A 15,661-nucleotide genomic window follows, 5' to 3' on the forward strand; every position below is an offset into this window, starting at 1 on the left:
CGAGATCATGCCATTGCACTCCAGCCTGGGCGACAGAGCAAGACTCTGTATCAAAAAAATAAATAAATAATAAAATAAAATAAAATATAGGACAGGCTAGGCGCAGTGGCTCATGCCTATAATCCCAGCACTTTAGGAGGCTGAGGCGGGCAGACTGCTTGAGTTCAGGAGTTCGAGACCATCCTCAGCAACATGGTGAAACCCCATCTCTACCAAAAATACAAAAAATTAGCTGGGTTTGGAGGCTGAGGTGGGAGGATTGCTTGAGCCTGGGAGGCAGAGGCTGCAGTGAGCCAAGATCACGCCACTGCACCCCAGCCTGGGTGACAGAGCGAGACTTCGTCTCAAAAATAAAATGAAATACAGGAGGGCTAATATCCTTAGGAGTGTTATGAAGATTAAACGAAGGAATACCTATTAAAAGAAGTTCTCAGTAAGCACTTAGCTGCTTTTTAAATATCATTCTAGCCTGGGCACAGTGGCTTATGCCTGTAATCCCAACATTTCGGGAGGCCAAAGAAGCAGATCGCTTGAGCCCAGGAGTTTAAGACCAGCCTGGGCAACGTGGCGAAACCCATCTCTACAAAAATTAGCTGGGTGTAGTGGCATGTGTCTGTAGTCCCAGCTACTCAGGAGGCTGAGGTGGGAGGACCACTGAGCCCAGGGAGGTCAAGGCTCCAGTGAGCTGTGATCTCACCACTGCACTCTAGCCTGGGCAACAGTGAGAACTTACCTCAAAATAAATAAATAAATATCACTTAATATTCTAGAAAGTCTTGAGAAAGAAACTGGCCTCAGAGCCAAATATATGCTAAGGCAGGAAAAGCTGCCAGTCCATAAGAAAGAGATAAGCCAAGAGACTTTTTGCTCAGACGCAGTCCCCCTTGTCCCGAGGAATGAAGGGGCCTGGCTTCGAGTCCTCCTTCAGCCACTGACTCACTAGAGGATTAGGAAAGTCACTCCCGCTCACTGACAATATCTGCCCTGCCTACGTCTCAGGGCAGTGGAGAGGGACACATGGAAAACGCGTACCAAAGGCATACTCCACCCGGAAACAAGCACAGGCATATTCTCATCAACAGAAGCCCTTCACATCCTTCTTTCTTTATCACCCAAAACACAATGTAATTCGCCTTAGAGGCATAACCAATGGGCATTTCAGGATGTCCCTGTCCTAAATCTCCCCAGCAACTCCCGAAACGGCTCTAACAGAAACAGTCTTGCCTTCTCTTCCCTGCTGTGTCAGTGTATGAAGCCTGAGAGGACCACCAAGGAAGCTGCCACCTCCCCAGCCAAGTTTGGGAACTACAGTGCTAGAACAGGACCACCCTCCTCCTAAGGGGAGCACACTGCTGAACATCTGTCCTGAACAGTCACCACCCTTCCCTATGACTAGGGCTCTCAACCCAACAGAACTGCATCCATCTCCTGAAATGGCTAACCCACCTGGTCCCTGCAACCTCAGGCACCCCAGCAAACCCTTCGAGAGCCTCCACCTCTTCTAAGAATGTTCCTCTACCTTCTAGCTCTGAGACCTGGGTGTGCCCTGGGGACACCACATCAAGCAGATGCTATTTCTCCTCCCATGCCATGTGCTTCAGGGCCAGACAGACCAGATATGTGTCCTTCCTCCCTCCCCAATGTCACCTGCACTTCAGTACCTCTGTTAGCCCCCTCCGTCTTACAAAAGCCCCCACACCTTTGAGGCCCGGGCTTTCTAGCCATAATAGCCTGTCCCTCACCTTGTTACTATCCACTACAGACCTCCTGGTCACTTCCCTCATTTATTGAGGACATCTGCTTCTGGTCTGCAGACTTTCATTCTACCCAACTCCTGTCGTCTTCCCCAGTGACATCTGTGCATATGGATGTCCCAGCCAACCTTGGCCCCTCTCAAGTCCTTGATCCTCTCTTCTCCAAAAACCCTTTCTTTCCTTCTATCTAACATTATCATGGTCGTAACCTGAACTTCACCGTCACCAGAAACAGTTATCTCCTCTAACCCTCTAGCCTCAGCCTCCATCCTTCTTGCTCACTTGTTCAAATACCACCCCCACACACAATTCTCTGCCCTCTTGACACCTGCAAGCATTGGCCTCCAGCACTCTCTCCCTGCATAACAAGACCCTCTGGGCTGCACTGCCTCCCTTCACCAGCTTAGATCCCAAAGCCTGACATGAGAAAAGTTCTCTTGCAGATACCTCATCTCCCTGCTCCCTTCCCCTCCATCTCACTCACTGTTTTCAGCACCTGTACCCGGCATGAAAATGCTGCTGTCGAGGGAAAGAAACTCAAGAAAGCAGCCTCCCAGCACTCCACTCTCAATGCACTTATGATCACAAACCACCTATGGGCATTTGCCCACGCTTCCTAGTAATCTCGCTGTGACTCTCCCCTGTGCCTTCCCTCTGCTCACTCTTGACAGATAACCTAACCTCATTTGTCCCAGAGAACACCAAGCCATCAAGCCCTAACTCTCTGAGAGCTCCTTCACCAGATCTGCAAACCTTCCACACCCTTCTTCTCCTTGTCTCCAGCCTCATGGAGTGCACATTCCTGCTCTTAGCAAAGGCCAAGCCCTCCACCACCACCATGCCCAAGAACTTAATTCCTACCACTACCCTTTTTCCTGCAGCATCAGTCAGTCTTTACTTTGCTACAGGATCATCCCCAACAGCATGTAGACAACGTTCTACTGAATCTTCACCCTAAAGATTCGGACATGCGTGCTTGCCTTTGACCCCCATATATCCTTCTAGCTAATGACACAATTCCTCTATAGGAATTATCTATGCTAATGCTTCTCAAACTTTAAGGCATAGTTTACCTGGGAATCTTGTGAAAACGCATATTCTGATTCAGTAAGTCTGGAGTGGAGCTCAAGATCTGGCACCACTAACCTAGTCTCTAATCATGCTCCTGACCCACAGATCCCACACTGGGTAGCAAAAGCCTGTTTCCTTCCCTCACTATTTACGGAAACCATTCCAATCCAACTTCCTCCCAACATAAGCTCACAGAAATTTGTGAGATCAAGATCACCTACAAACTCCACGTAGCTAGCTCCAATAAAAACTCTTCTTTCTTCCTTCCCATGCCCTCCTCCTCTTTAAAAGAGCAGGTAGCAAGAGTGATAAAACGCTGCCTGGAAAGGGAAGGCCCGCAGCAGGCCGGTATAGGGCCCCTCCCAGCGTCCCCCTCCTGAGGCCATCCCTCCTGGCTTCCACAGCCCACATTCTCCCACAGGCTGAGCGCTTCCCGGGTGGCTCTCTGGGCCCTTTCTCGGCGCCACTTGCCAGGCACTCCTCCTCCCCCTCTAGATGTCAGCACTTCTCAGAGCTCAGTCTTGCTCCCTCCTCATCTGCACCACATACAGCCCAGTGGCTATACAGACAACTTACGAACCTGAGGGTGCAGCCCTGACCGCTCTCCTGGCCCCAGGCTCACAGCCTTGCTGCTGCCCCTGCCCACTGGGCTGCCACAAGATTCTCAACTTATTCCCAAAATAGAATTCTTGATTCTTCCCCCTTAAAATCTGCTCCTTCACTATCCCCCATTTATTACCTACTGAAGTCACTACTAGTATCCATATCGTTACCAAAGCCAGGGACCTGGAAGTCATTTTTGACTCCCACTGCCTCTCCCCAGCTCAATTCATGACCATTTCTAGCGATTCCATCTCCAACATACATTTCAAATCCACGCACTTCTTCCATCTTCTCTGCCACCATTCATTCAACAGCCCCAGCTTCCTAAGTGACCCCTCACTACCACTCCAGCCCCTCTTCAATCTGTTCTCCACACAGCCCTTCCAATGGGGCTTCTAACACTGCACATGAAACTGTGCTTAACGCTCCTTAAAGGCTCATCATGAGCAGCAGCTAAACCCTCCACTGGCCACGGCCTCCGTGGCCTTTTGCTTGCCTTCTTCCAGCCCTGTGAATGTGCCAACCGCTTTCCTACCTAGGACTCCTCCACACCCCCCCAATCCCACGCACGCGTGTGTGCACACACACACGCACACACACTGCATTCAGGAAGGCCTGAAGCAGGACTCCTCCCACATCCCCCCACCCCCATGCATGTTCCAGTCAAGAAACTCAAGAAAGACCTTCACAGCTATCTGCAGCAGAGAGAAAGAGGCAGAGCCCAGTACAAGATGACACTGAGGAGGTAAGGAAGGGCGGGATCATCAAGACTCCAGTGTAGGCCAAGTTGAGGCATTTGGGACCTTTGACTGAAAGCACTGGAAAGCCACTGAAGTGTTTCAAGTCAATGGGTAACATAATTAAGCTTGAATGTTGAAAAGGTAATTCTGGCTACAGAGTAGGAAAACAGAACGGGTCAAGAGCAGATGTGGGTATGCACCAGGCCAGACCGGCAACACAGTTGGGACCAAGGAGACAACAATGCACATGAGGAAAGTGACTAAATTTTAGACCTACTTAGGATGTTAAAAAATGGCAGTGTTTACTACGTGAACAGATATAATTTGAGATTTTTAAAAGCCTTGCCATGCAAGTATTACTAGAGGTATCACATTGGCTAAAATTCATTCCTAACAATAGGATCAGCTATCAGCAGTAAAGCACTGGCCACCAATCCTTCCTGTGGGAGGAAGGAGGGGGATTACATGGAAAGTAGAATGAAAGAAAAGAAAGATACTAGCTCATAAATTAGGGCAGAAGATGGGCAAGGGGCCAAAAATAGGAAGCAGAGGAAGTGAAAATAGTGCTGACTTTTCAACTCTGCCTAACAGTGACTCTAACAACCTTCAACTGGATTGGGAAGAACAAAAGCTATTCTCAGAAAAGCTTGTCTTCTCAGGTTGCAATTTAACATGATTAATGAAATATTTTGTTATAAATACGCACAACTCAAAGGATATTCGTTATTAAAAAAAATAAGGATCATAGAATTTTTAGAGATGGAAGGGACTTAGAGGTCACTTAGCCAGGCTCAGGCTCAGGATTCAGAAACTCTTCTCCCCACCTATAGGCACTTCAGAAAGATTTCATCTGGAGCTAAAAGAATGGCACCCTTCTATCCAAGTGAATAATCAAAATGTATAAGGGTCTCAAAAGTGAACTGAAGAACTGCTAGGCAAACAAGCAGCATCCAAAGTTTTAAAATAATGGGGAGGAGTAAGAGGGTTTAGGTTCCCCAAAATTTTTCAGCTACTTTGCCAATGAGTTTTATTTTTAAGAACACACAGATAATGAATGACGACTAATTTTAAGCCATTCATCAAAGGAGATTATTTTGGCAATATTTTTTTACCAACTTGCTGTGTCTGTGTAGAAAGGGGTGGGCATAGGAGATTCCATTTTGTTCTGACTAGGAGAAATTCTTCTGCCTTGGGATGCTGTTGATCTATGGCCTTTCCCCCAGCCCCATGCTCTCTGAAACATATGCTGTGTCAACTCAGGGTTAAATGGATTAAGGGCGGTGCAAGATGTACTTTGTTAAACAGATGCTTGAAGGCAGCATGCTCTTTAAGAGTCATCACCACTCCCTGATCTCCAGTACCCAGGGGCACAAACACTGCAGAAGGCCGCAGGGTCCTCTGCCTAGGAAAACCAGAGACCTTTGTTCATGTGTTTATCTCCTGACCTTCTCTCCACTATTATCCTATGACCCTCCCATATCCCCCTCTCTGAGAAACACCCAAGAATCATCAATAAATACTTCATAAATTAAAAAAAAAAAAAAAAAAAAAAAAACACACAGATAATGAATGACGACTAATTTTAAGCCATTCATCAAAGGAGATTATTTTGGCAATATTTTTTTACCAACTTGTTTTGGGGTTAAAGAAAAAAATTCAGATGTTCCTTTTGGTTTAGGGACCAGCAAGATCTGAATTTCTAATTTCCAAAGCTACTGTATACTTGGCTAATTCCAGCATCTAACAAAGAACCAGAAGAAAGAACATAAAAGTTTCACATATAGTATTAAAGCTTCTACAATAGTAAAGACCTCAGCTGTGTTTCCATCTCCTACAGTATCCTTCAGTAAACATCTGAAAGAAAGATTTTCTCAATGATGTCTGGACTAAACCTTAAAAAAGTTGTGGTGGCTAGCCTCCAAGAATACTGATGTGCCCTGACCTCCCCTCTTGTAGTCCTTTCCCACATTGTGCCAGGTCTGGTCTGAATGCTGGTAGAAGGGATGGTATGCCACCTCCAAGATGAGACACTGGATTAGTCTGTTCTCATGCTGCTATGAAGAAATATCCGAGACTGGGTAATTTATAAAGGAAAGGGATTTAATTGACTCACAGTTCCGCAGGGCTGGGGAGGCCTCAGGAAACTTACAATCATGGCAGAAGGAACCACTTCACAGGGCAGCAGGAGAGAGAAGGAGTGCCAGCAGGGGAAATGCCAGACGCTTGTAAAACCATCAGATCATGTGAGAACTCACTATCAGGAGAACAGTATGGGGGAAACTGCCCTCATGATTCAATTACCTCCCACCGAGTCCCTCCCACAACGTATGGGGATTATGGGGATTACAATTCAAGGTGAGATTTGGGTGGGGACACAGCCAAACCGTATCAGCCACGAATATACTGCTGCTTCCATCTTGATCATTATCATATTCATTCTCTCCCTCTCTCCCCACCCCGCTCAGATCACTTGCTCTGGGGAGAAAAGCTATGTTGTGAAAAGCCCTGTGGATAGGCCCACATGGTGTAGAACTGAGGCCTCCAGCCAACAACCATGTGAGTGTGCCATTTTGGAAACAGATCCTCTGGTCCCAGTCGAGCTTCAGATGACTGCAACCTCAGGAGAGACCATGAGCCAGAAGCACCCAGCCAAGCTGTCCCCAGATTCCAGAACTTCAGAAACTGTGTGAGATCATAAATGTCTGTTGTTTTAAGCTGCTAAGTTTGGGGAAATTTGTTATGCAGCAACAGAAAACTCATTCAAAAGGTAGGCAAACTTTACAGGCAGCCAGGCATGCAGGACCAAACTACTATATTTCCTTCAACTCATGCCGTATACTCAGTAAAATCACATAGCTTGGAACAATGCTATATATAAAAAACGCCCACAAAGCACTGACAAAAGCAAGAATGAAAACAGTATATTGGTAATTATCAATTAATGGCATTTTACTTTTCTGCATTTAGATTTCAACTAAAAAACAACTAGCCACCACCACCAAAAACAAAAACAGCCAGGAGAACACTAAGGAAAATTATAAGCAGCTACTTTTTTTAAAGTGACAAACTTGAAATTGAGACCTGGTTGGAATTTTGCAATTGCTGTAGTAAGCACATATACCGTCCCTCTTTGACACTCACTTCCACATCCTCTTCATCTTTCTTTCCACTGTCACCTATCCAAGGCTCATTAACCCTCTTGCCTACTGGCCCCTCTGCTTTTTGGAATATCTAAGAATATGTGTACACATACACCAATATTTATATTCCTAGGTGCCAAAAGAACTGAGGAGCTAAAGGAGACAGCCCATGGTCAAATCTCCAAGGCCACATATTTAACTGGTATGGCTTGGATCAGTGGTCTGTGCCAAGCAGACAGCTGATGCTCAGTTAACTGTTAGTTTCTCTCCTCCTTAACTACTCCGCCATGTGATGAAGAAAGAGTTCCTTTTCCTCTGTGCTCGGCTCTCTTTGCGAAAACATTCAGAACAACATGCATTCATTTAAAAAAACAAAACGAAAAAAAAACCAAGTGTCTTGCATGTCTAGAGCAGGGACTGTTTAGCAGTAACTGGAGCCAAGGAAAAGTGGGACTCCTGTATACCATCTGGAGACAAGTTACACTGGAAAACTACAGAGTTCACCTAGATCTCTTCGCACTCTAGTCTTACATTGTCCCCAAATTTAGCTTTCAAGAAAGGTCTCTAATGATGTTTCTAACTTCCATGAATTACATGAGGGGGGTAAGAATTTAGCAACTAAATGCAAAGAGGCATAGTAGGATTACGTGATTTGGAACAAAGGATTATCCCTGCCAGACGGGGTGGCTCACACCTGTGATCCCCAGCACTTTGAGAGGCCAAGGTGGGAGGATGGCTTGAGCCCAGGAGTTCGAGACCAGCCTGGGCAACATGGTGAAACCCCATCTCTACAAAAAATACAAAAATTAGCTTGGCATGGTGGTTCAAGCCTGTAGTCCCAGCTACTCGGGAGGCTGAGGTGGGAGAATCACCTGAGCCTGGGAGGTGGGGGCTGCAGTGAGCGGTGATCACACCACTCCACTCCAGCCTGGGAAATAGCGCAAGACCCTGCCTCCAAAAAAAAAAAAAAAAAAAAAAAGGATTATCTCAGTTCTCAGGCTTAAAATTTTTCATGGAATCTCAAGCCATCTTCAGCCAAGGCAAGAATTTAGAACTTTTCTACTCTCATCTCCTACCAAAATCTCTTCATATGCCGTAAAAGACTCTAAATCCTGTTTATCCTTATGGTCCAGGTCCCAAGTTCCCAAAAGATATCTAATAACGTACACTATTTTCCACACACAATCCTGGGAAAATGTTCTACCCCTCGGGCAGAGGGAAATCTGGCTGAGATCTCCGATAAGAGTGCTGTTTCCAATGGGAAGCAATGTGAATGGGCAAGGAAGGAAAGCCCCAGATGTGGTCAGAATAAAGCAGACCGGCTGACAACTAAAGCCACGCACAAAGGATGTGTCTCCCTGGCCTTCTCCCCCGCTCCTATTTCTGAGGTTTAAGGAGCTCAGAGGGGGAAAGACCGTGCTCCACATCACAACATCGGTAAACTCTCAGAACCTGCATCAAACCCAGGTCTTCAAACTCACCCCTCCTGTTTTTCCCAATATGCAGTGCTACCTTTCATGGTCGCCCCATTTCTGGGAACTTCGATACTGTGCTTCTATTGCTCCAGGTTTAAGGAGCATTCTGAGCCTTGACCGGTTCTGAGCTTTGACATCCAACAATCTTATGGCTCTGCTTGGAATATCAGTCATTGGCACCTCTAAAAGATTCACTATCCCCTCTGATACTCCATGCCCACCATCCATCCCCAAAACTTCAGAAGAAATGAGGTTAGGAAACCAGGACAGAGCAGAAAGTGCACTGTTCTACAAGGGCTGAAGACGAGTCACAGGTAACCCAGATGAGCAATCAGCCAAGTCTCTTCCACGGCCAATTCACTCAGTCCGCCAGGCACAAGCACTTCTCTCCCGAAGACTCACCTGATAAGAACACCAAAGTTCCAACGTTTCTCGTTGGAAATGAGCACAGAGAGGACACTGCTCACACAAGCAGTGTGGACGCAGCAAGCTCCGCGCCCCGCAACCCTGCACAAAGCACGGTTAACCTCACACCCCCACAGGCGGCGAGAACCGGGGAGGCGATGCCCAGTCCAGGCGCTTCCCCTTAGAAGCCCCTTCGCCGCTGGTCCCTATCAGAAAGGAAAGGAGAGGAAGCTGGGGGAGAAACAACTTTATGCTCATTTGCAAGACAGAACCAAAACAAAATCAGCAAACCGAAGCCCTTTAGGAACACCGCCCAGTTCACGGCGCGCGCAAGTTCCGAGGGCAGTAAGTTTTTGCAACACTTCCCAAGCCCTGACCCTGCCCAAGCCGCGGCCAGAGGACTGAGGAAGTGGACGGTCCCGGGCGGGAGGCCCGCAGCAGGAAGTGGAAGCAGAGCCATCTGCGGGATAGGGAAGGAACCGCGGCGACAAGGGAGAGGCGGAGGCCGCCCCCACTTCCTCAGCCCCAGGCAGCCCGGGAGGCCGAGACTCCCCCAGGGAGTCCCCCCGAGCGAAGCGGGGCCGCTGCCGGGGCATCGCCCTCCGCCGGCCTCGGGGCGCGACGTGTCCTGCCGCCACCCGGTCACAGCCCGGCACGGAGAAAGAGGCTGCGGGCGCGCGGCGTACCCCACTCCCCAGCCCGCGCCCCACCCCGCCCGGGGCCCGCGGGCGCCGCACCCTTACCAGGGACCAGTCCCGCCGCCTCCGCCGTCCTCACCCGGCCCGCAGCTCTTAAATGCGCCCCGCCCCCTCCCGGGGCCAGACCCCAGCCGTCCTCCGCCGATTTGTCATTGAGCAGCTGGGCTCGCTTTCCCACCCCCCGAGCGCGCCCACGGCGTCGCCTAGGCAACCCCTCCTCTCGAGAGCGCGCCCTCGCTTCCGTTCTTGCCGTCTCCTCGGAAGCCACGCCCGTCGAGGGGCTGTCAGCCAATCCGAGGCGGATTTTCCAAGCAGCGGGCGGCCGGGGAAGAGGTTTCACCAATGAGAAGCTGCCCCAGGCACGGGGGGGCGGGCCCGGCACGCCTGCCCCGCCCCCCTCTGTTTCCTTTTCTGCCCCCCGGACACGCAGCTGGTAACCCTGCGGCGGTGGAGGAGTTGCCCGCCGGTACTGAGGGCGGGTGCGGACGCGCAAGGTGGGGCGCCAGTTGTGGGATTCAGGCCAGGGCCAGGACGAAGTAATGGAAAGCAAAAGCGAAGGACAGACCTGATCATACAGAAACAGAAGAAAATTACGAGGTGGCGAAGAGTGCTTGAGCGCGGCGATGGGGACGCCGCCAGGGGGTCTTGGGGCGGGACTCCACCTGCGGCCACCACTCGCTTCGCTGGTGACATCCCATTAGCAGTAATGGAGTTACTGAGTGCATCGCGGTGACTGGACCCAGGCCGCCTACAAGGGCCAGAATCCCACCCCAGCCATAGCCTTCGAGGCAGGAAGTGCAGTGGGCAAGCTCCCGGCCAACAGGTTTTCTCCTGCCAAAGCCCAGGAACGTGTGATTTTGTATCCAATACAGCTTCATCTCGGTGGATTTTTCCTTCCTAACCATCTCTGCCTCCACAGGTTTTGTGACCGTGCTGACCCTTACGCAGACCTCAGGAGAGTCACAAGCCATCGCAACTGACAGTTTAAATGTCTGCCTCTCTTATCTCTAAGGGAGGGAACTATCTCTTATGCAATGTGATATCCATGGCTGCTAGCACAGTGTAATTAATTCTTTCATTGTTGATCATTATAAGTTAGGATGCATGTGTACTATATTGGAGGCTTTGGGCCATGATTAGATTGCTATGTATCTACCAGATCCAGTCCCTCCATCAGCATCTATATCAAAAAGCACAGAAGCTTTACCTTAGTCTTAAGTGACCAACTTAACAAAAAACGTGCAATCAGAAGAATATCCTAGTGTTAGCCTACTATTTTAAGTATTCTGCTTTTACCATTCTCATTCACATTTAAAACTTTTATTGAGTGCTAATTGTATGACAGACACTTTGCTAGGTACAGTAAGGAGATGGGGTAGGAGGCTTCTCAAAGAGGAAGCTCCGTAGTATTTATAACCTAGAAGAGGAATCAGACCCAAACCTTTTCTTACGGAGTAACAATTAAGTGCACAGGTTTGGAGTCTGGAAGCATAGGATTAAAGGAGGGCTCTACCTTATGACTAGCAATTACTTAATTAGGAAACTACTTCTGTGGGCTTTAGTTTCGCCAGCTGCCCAATAGCAGCACCTCCATGCTATAGGTATGAAGATGTACATGAAAGTCCACGTAGAGCTCTCAGTACAGTGCTAGGAACTTGGTGAGTGCCTCAGGAATGTGAGCTTACATAGTGATTGCCACCAGAGGCCATGATGTACAGTCAAGTGCGTGATCACCAATCTGGCACAGCCTTATCTCCCAAAGCCCATCTGTATCAAGTGTGACCGCGTGCCGCCTGGTGGAAAGGGCCTGCTGTGGTGGTAGCCTTTGTCAAATGCAAGTATAGAGAGGAGAGAAGCTGCAGCAGCCTACTCAAGTGAAAAGGGTATGGTAGTTGAGGGAACAGGGTCAGAAATCAGGCCACAGGCCAGGATTCTCCTGTTCCCACCTGCCCCCCATCCCCTAGGACCCACAGCAGATGCAGGAGGTTTCCCCACCTTTTCTGGGGTGCTGAAGTGCCATTCCTTTGCATTGGTAACAGGATGCACAGGGCTTCCTGAGAAATGCTGCATTCATTCTCTGCCTGCCTAGAACTCGGAGGGGTCCTACTGGGACTCCTCCAGCAGGATCATCTGTTCAGATCCTGGACATGCCAGACCCTGAGCTGTGTAGTATATTCAGAGTGGAGTGGCAGGACCCTTTTGGTGGGGCTGTCTCACACAGGACACCAATAGGGGAAACGTGTCCCAATGGGAGAAGGGAACCAAGAGGCCACCAGCCTCGGCTGCCTCTAAGGTGGTTCACTCCAGGTCTCAGGGGACCTTTTGTCTGCTGAGTTTCCCTACCAGAACTCTGACCCCCAGCAGAGCCAGGGGCTTAAGCAGCAGGAATACAAGATCCCCAGCAGGACTCCTTAAGGATGCTGTAAACGACTGCAGCCATGGAAAGAGCATTCTAGACACTCCATCCTTCTAAAGTATTTATTGATTACTGTGGGAGTCTTTAGTGCTGTCTGACAAACATTTCTACTCCTCTTTTCTGAGCACTGGGAACTTCCTAGCCCTGTAGTTGGGTGGAGCCATGTGACTAGCTCTAACCGATCACTTGTGAGCAGAAATGACACATAATCATTTCTAGGCTGGAGAAATTAATTGCCAATATAAGACCCTCCAGAGGTCTCTTGTCCTTGGTATGGCTACTGAGAATGTTAGGAAATGTGACTGCTCCATCAGCCAGGGTTTCTACAATGAGCACAGGCCCCCTACCAACCTGTGATGGACATTTAGAATGACTGAGAAATAAGCCCTTATGGTTTGAAGACACTACGATGTGGGAGTTGTTTGTTACTGCACATAGCTTAGCCTGCTCTGACTGATGCAAGATGAACAACTCACACAAAAGGACAGAGAAGAGGCCAGTAAACAGACAAGCTCCCCGATAATTACAAATTATGTCATTACAAATTATTTTAGACTGGGTGATCAAAAAGGTCTCTCTTGGGAAGTGACATTTAAGCTAGGACCTCAAGGATGAGAAAAACCAATCTTAGCAAAAGGTGGGGGTGGGAGGAAGGACAGGAGAGTAATTCAGGCAGAGGCATAAGCCTGTGCAAAGTCCTGAGGCAGAAGAAAGCTTGGTACTGCTGAGAATGGCCAGGAGGCCTGGAATGGTGAGCAGCGGAAAGTGAGTCACACAGGGCTGGAAGGGGAGGCAAGAGCCAGATGATGCAGGGGCTTCTTGGTTATACAGAGGGGTTTGAAATTTACTCCTAGTGCGGTAGAAACTGCTGAAGAGGTTTGATATGGTTTGGATGTGTGTCCCCTCCAAACCTCATGTTGAAATGTAATCCCCACTGTTGGAGGCGGGGCCTGGTGGGGGGCTGTTTTGATCATGGGGACAGATCCCTCATGAATGGCTTAGTGCTACCCCTTGGCAATGAGTGAGTTCTTGCTCTGAGTTCACACGAGGTCTGGTTGTTTAAGAGTGCGTGGCACCTCCCTGTCTATTCTCATCCCCGCTCTCAGTATATGATGCGCCTGCTCCCACTATGCCTTCTGCCATGACTGGAAGCTTCCTGAAGCCTCCCCAGGAGCAGATGCCAGTGCCTCCTGTACAGCCTGCAGAAACATGAGCTAATTAATAATTAAGCCTCTTTTCTTTATCAATTACCCAGTCTCAGGTATTTCTTTATAGCAACACAAAATGGACTAACACGGACAGGCGCAATGGCTCACGCCTGTAATCCCAGCACTTTGGGAGGCCAAGGTGGGTGGATCATGAGGTCAGGAGTTCGAGACCAGCCTGGCCAACATGGTGAAACCCCAACTCTACTAAAATTACAAAAAAATTAGCCAGGCCTGGTGGCGGATGCCTGTAATCCCAGCTACTCAGGAGGCTGAGACAGAATTGCTTGAACCCAGGAGGCAGAAATTGCAGTGAGCCAAGATCATGCCACTGCACTCCAGCCTGGGCAACAGAGCAAGACTCCGTCTTAAAAAAAAAAAAAAAGGATAACACGAGGTTGAAACCAGGAGGCTGACATGCTTTGATTTTGGTTTTAAAAAGATTACTCTGGGTCAGGCATGGTAACTCATGCCTATAATCCCAGCATTTTGAGAGACCAAGGAGGGTGAATCTCCTGGGGTTAGGAGTTCAAGAACAGCCTGGGCAACATGGCGAGACCCCATTTCTAAAAAAAATTAAAAAATTAGCCAGACAGTGGTGAACACCTGTGGTGCCAGCTACCAGGGAGGCTGAGGTAGGAGGTTGAGTGAGTCCAGGAGGTGGAGGCTGAGCCCAGGAGGCAGAGGTTGCAATGAGCTGAGATCGTGCCACTGCACCCTAGCCTGGACGACCCAGCAAGAAGCTGTCAGAAAAAAGAAAAAATATTACTCTGGCTGTGGTGGGGAGATTGGGCTGTGAGGGGTGGATGTGGAACCAAGGTTAGGATGCTGTTCCGGGGGTCCACACACAGTGGGGTGCAGAGGGCTAGACATGGTAATCAGCTCTCAGATCACAGATTTGGAGAGATTGCAGGAGGAAGGGAGCAAGAGAGCTGAAGAGAGCTGAAGACCAAACAGAACAGTCTTCCTGCCAAACCCCAGAGGAACCAGAGGCAAGTTTTGAAGTTTAGATCCCTAGAGGTGCTTTGACACCAGGGACATGGGTACTCAAAAGCCAGGAAGGAAATGGGGGAGGGTATGGATTTCCCAGAACATCAGCCAGCAGTGGAGACTTGCTTCCATGAGCTGGCAGGAGTGTATACATAGACGGTATTATTAGAAAGAGGCCCGGCAAGCTTCTGTGGGCATCCCTGTGGGTATTTGATCTTTGGTGACTGCATCAATTAGAAAAGAAAAAAGGCTGCCAATCTACAGATGGGGGAACAGCCATTCTCACCTGCTGATGATTCTGGACAGACACTATTCCAAGCAGCCACAGGAAGAGGAGCTTGCCCTCGTCCCTTCTCTCAGCTTTCCCCTCTGTGTTTCGCTACCCCTCAGTGCCCGGATGTTCTCGCCTCACTTCCTGCTGTCTGGTCCGTTCTCAGGCACGGGTTGCACAGGCTCATTCACATGCAGGAATAAATGGTTAGTTACAGCTCCATTCCCACTCCGTCCTGGGCACTTGATGAAAACCTGAAGTTCTAGGCTGTGGGAGGTCTTTAGAGGAGGACCTAAGATCTTTAATTCACATCACTAGGATGGAGGGATCTACCCCTCATCCAAAAAAAGCTCAGACTCCTGAGTTCTCATGCAAAGCACCAGGTAAGGGCAATGCATCGCGGGAACCCTCGTGGAGAGCCTGAGCAGTAGTCCTGAGCCTTCCTTTCCTTGCAGCCTTTTGCAGGCAGCTACCAAAAAAAGCTCTTGCCCTTTACTGATTCCCAAACATATTCAAATGCTTGACTCTGTTTCTCAGTTTAGTCATTGCCACTATAACAGACTTATTAGGGACTTTAAAAACCACTTTTCCCTAAGTGTGGTATTGTGGGCTTCTCTTTCCCCATCACCATCTCTCAAGGTGGTCCCTACAGCCCAACCAGCCAGCAAGCACTCACCAGATGTTCCTGGGAATTGCTCTCTTAGAAAGTCAGAGGCCCAAGTCATTTGCTAAAGGAGAAGCTTTCATCTTCCAACAGGAACAAAGCTACTTGGGAAACACATTAGGAAAAAAACTCATGCATTTCAATTTCAATTTTAAATTATTTAATTAGCTGGACTTATCTTTCTGCTGTCATAGTTTACAAAGACTTATCTCCTAGAAGTGAAGTCAAG

At 48.8% G+C, this 15,661-nt stretch overlaps 1 protein-coding gene across 5 annotated transcripts in view; it reads right to left on the bottom strand.

Moving 5' to 3' along the window:
- The window catches only part of RALB (RAS like proto-oncogene B), a 41,526-nt gene extending 31,451 nt beyond the window's left edge, over positions 1-10,075 (bottom strand). For 2 of the 5 annotated variants that reach the window (XM_054548768.2, XM_063712545.1), the window contains exon 1: positions 9,932-10,017. The gene's annotated coding sequence lies outside the window, so the exon portion shown is untranslated. 5 annotated transcript variants of the gene reach the window in all.
- Between the last annotated feature and the right edge of the window lie 5,586 nt (positions 10,076-15,661).

This window comes from Pongo abelii, chromosome 11 (assembly GCF_028885655.2).
Source record: "Pongo abelii isolate AG06213 chromosome 11, NHGRI_mPonAbe1-v2.0_pri, whole genome shotgun sequence".
NCBI lineage: Eukaryota > Metazoa > Chordata > Mammalia > Primates > Hominidae > Pongo > Pongo abelii.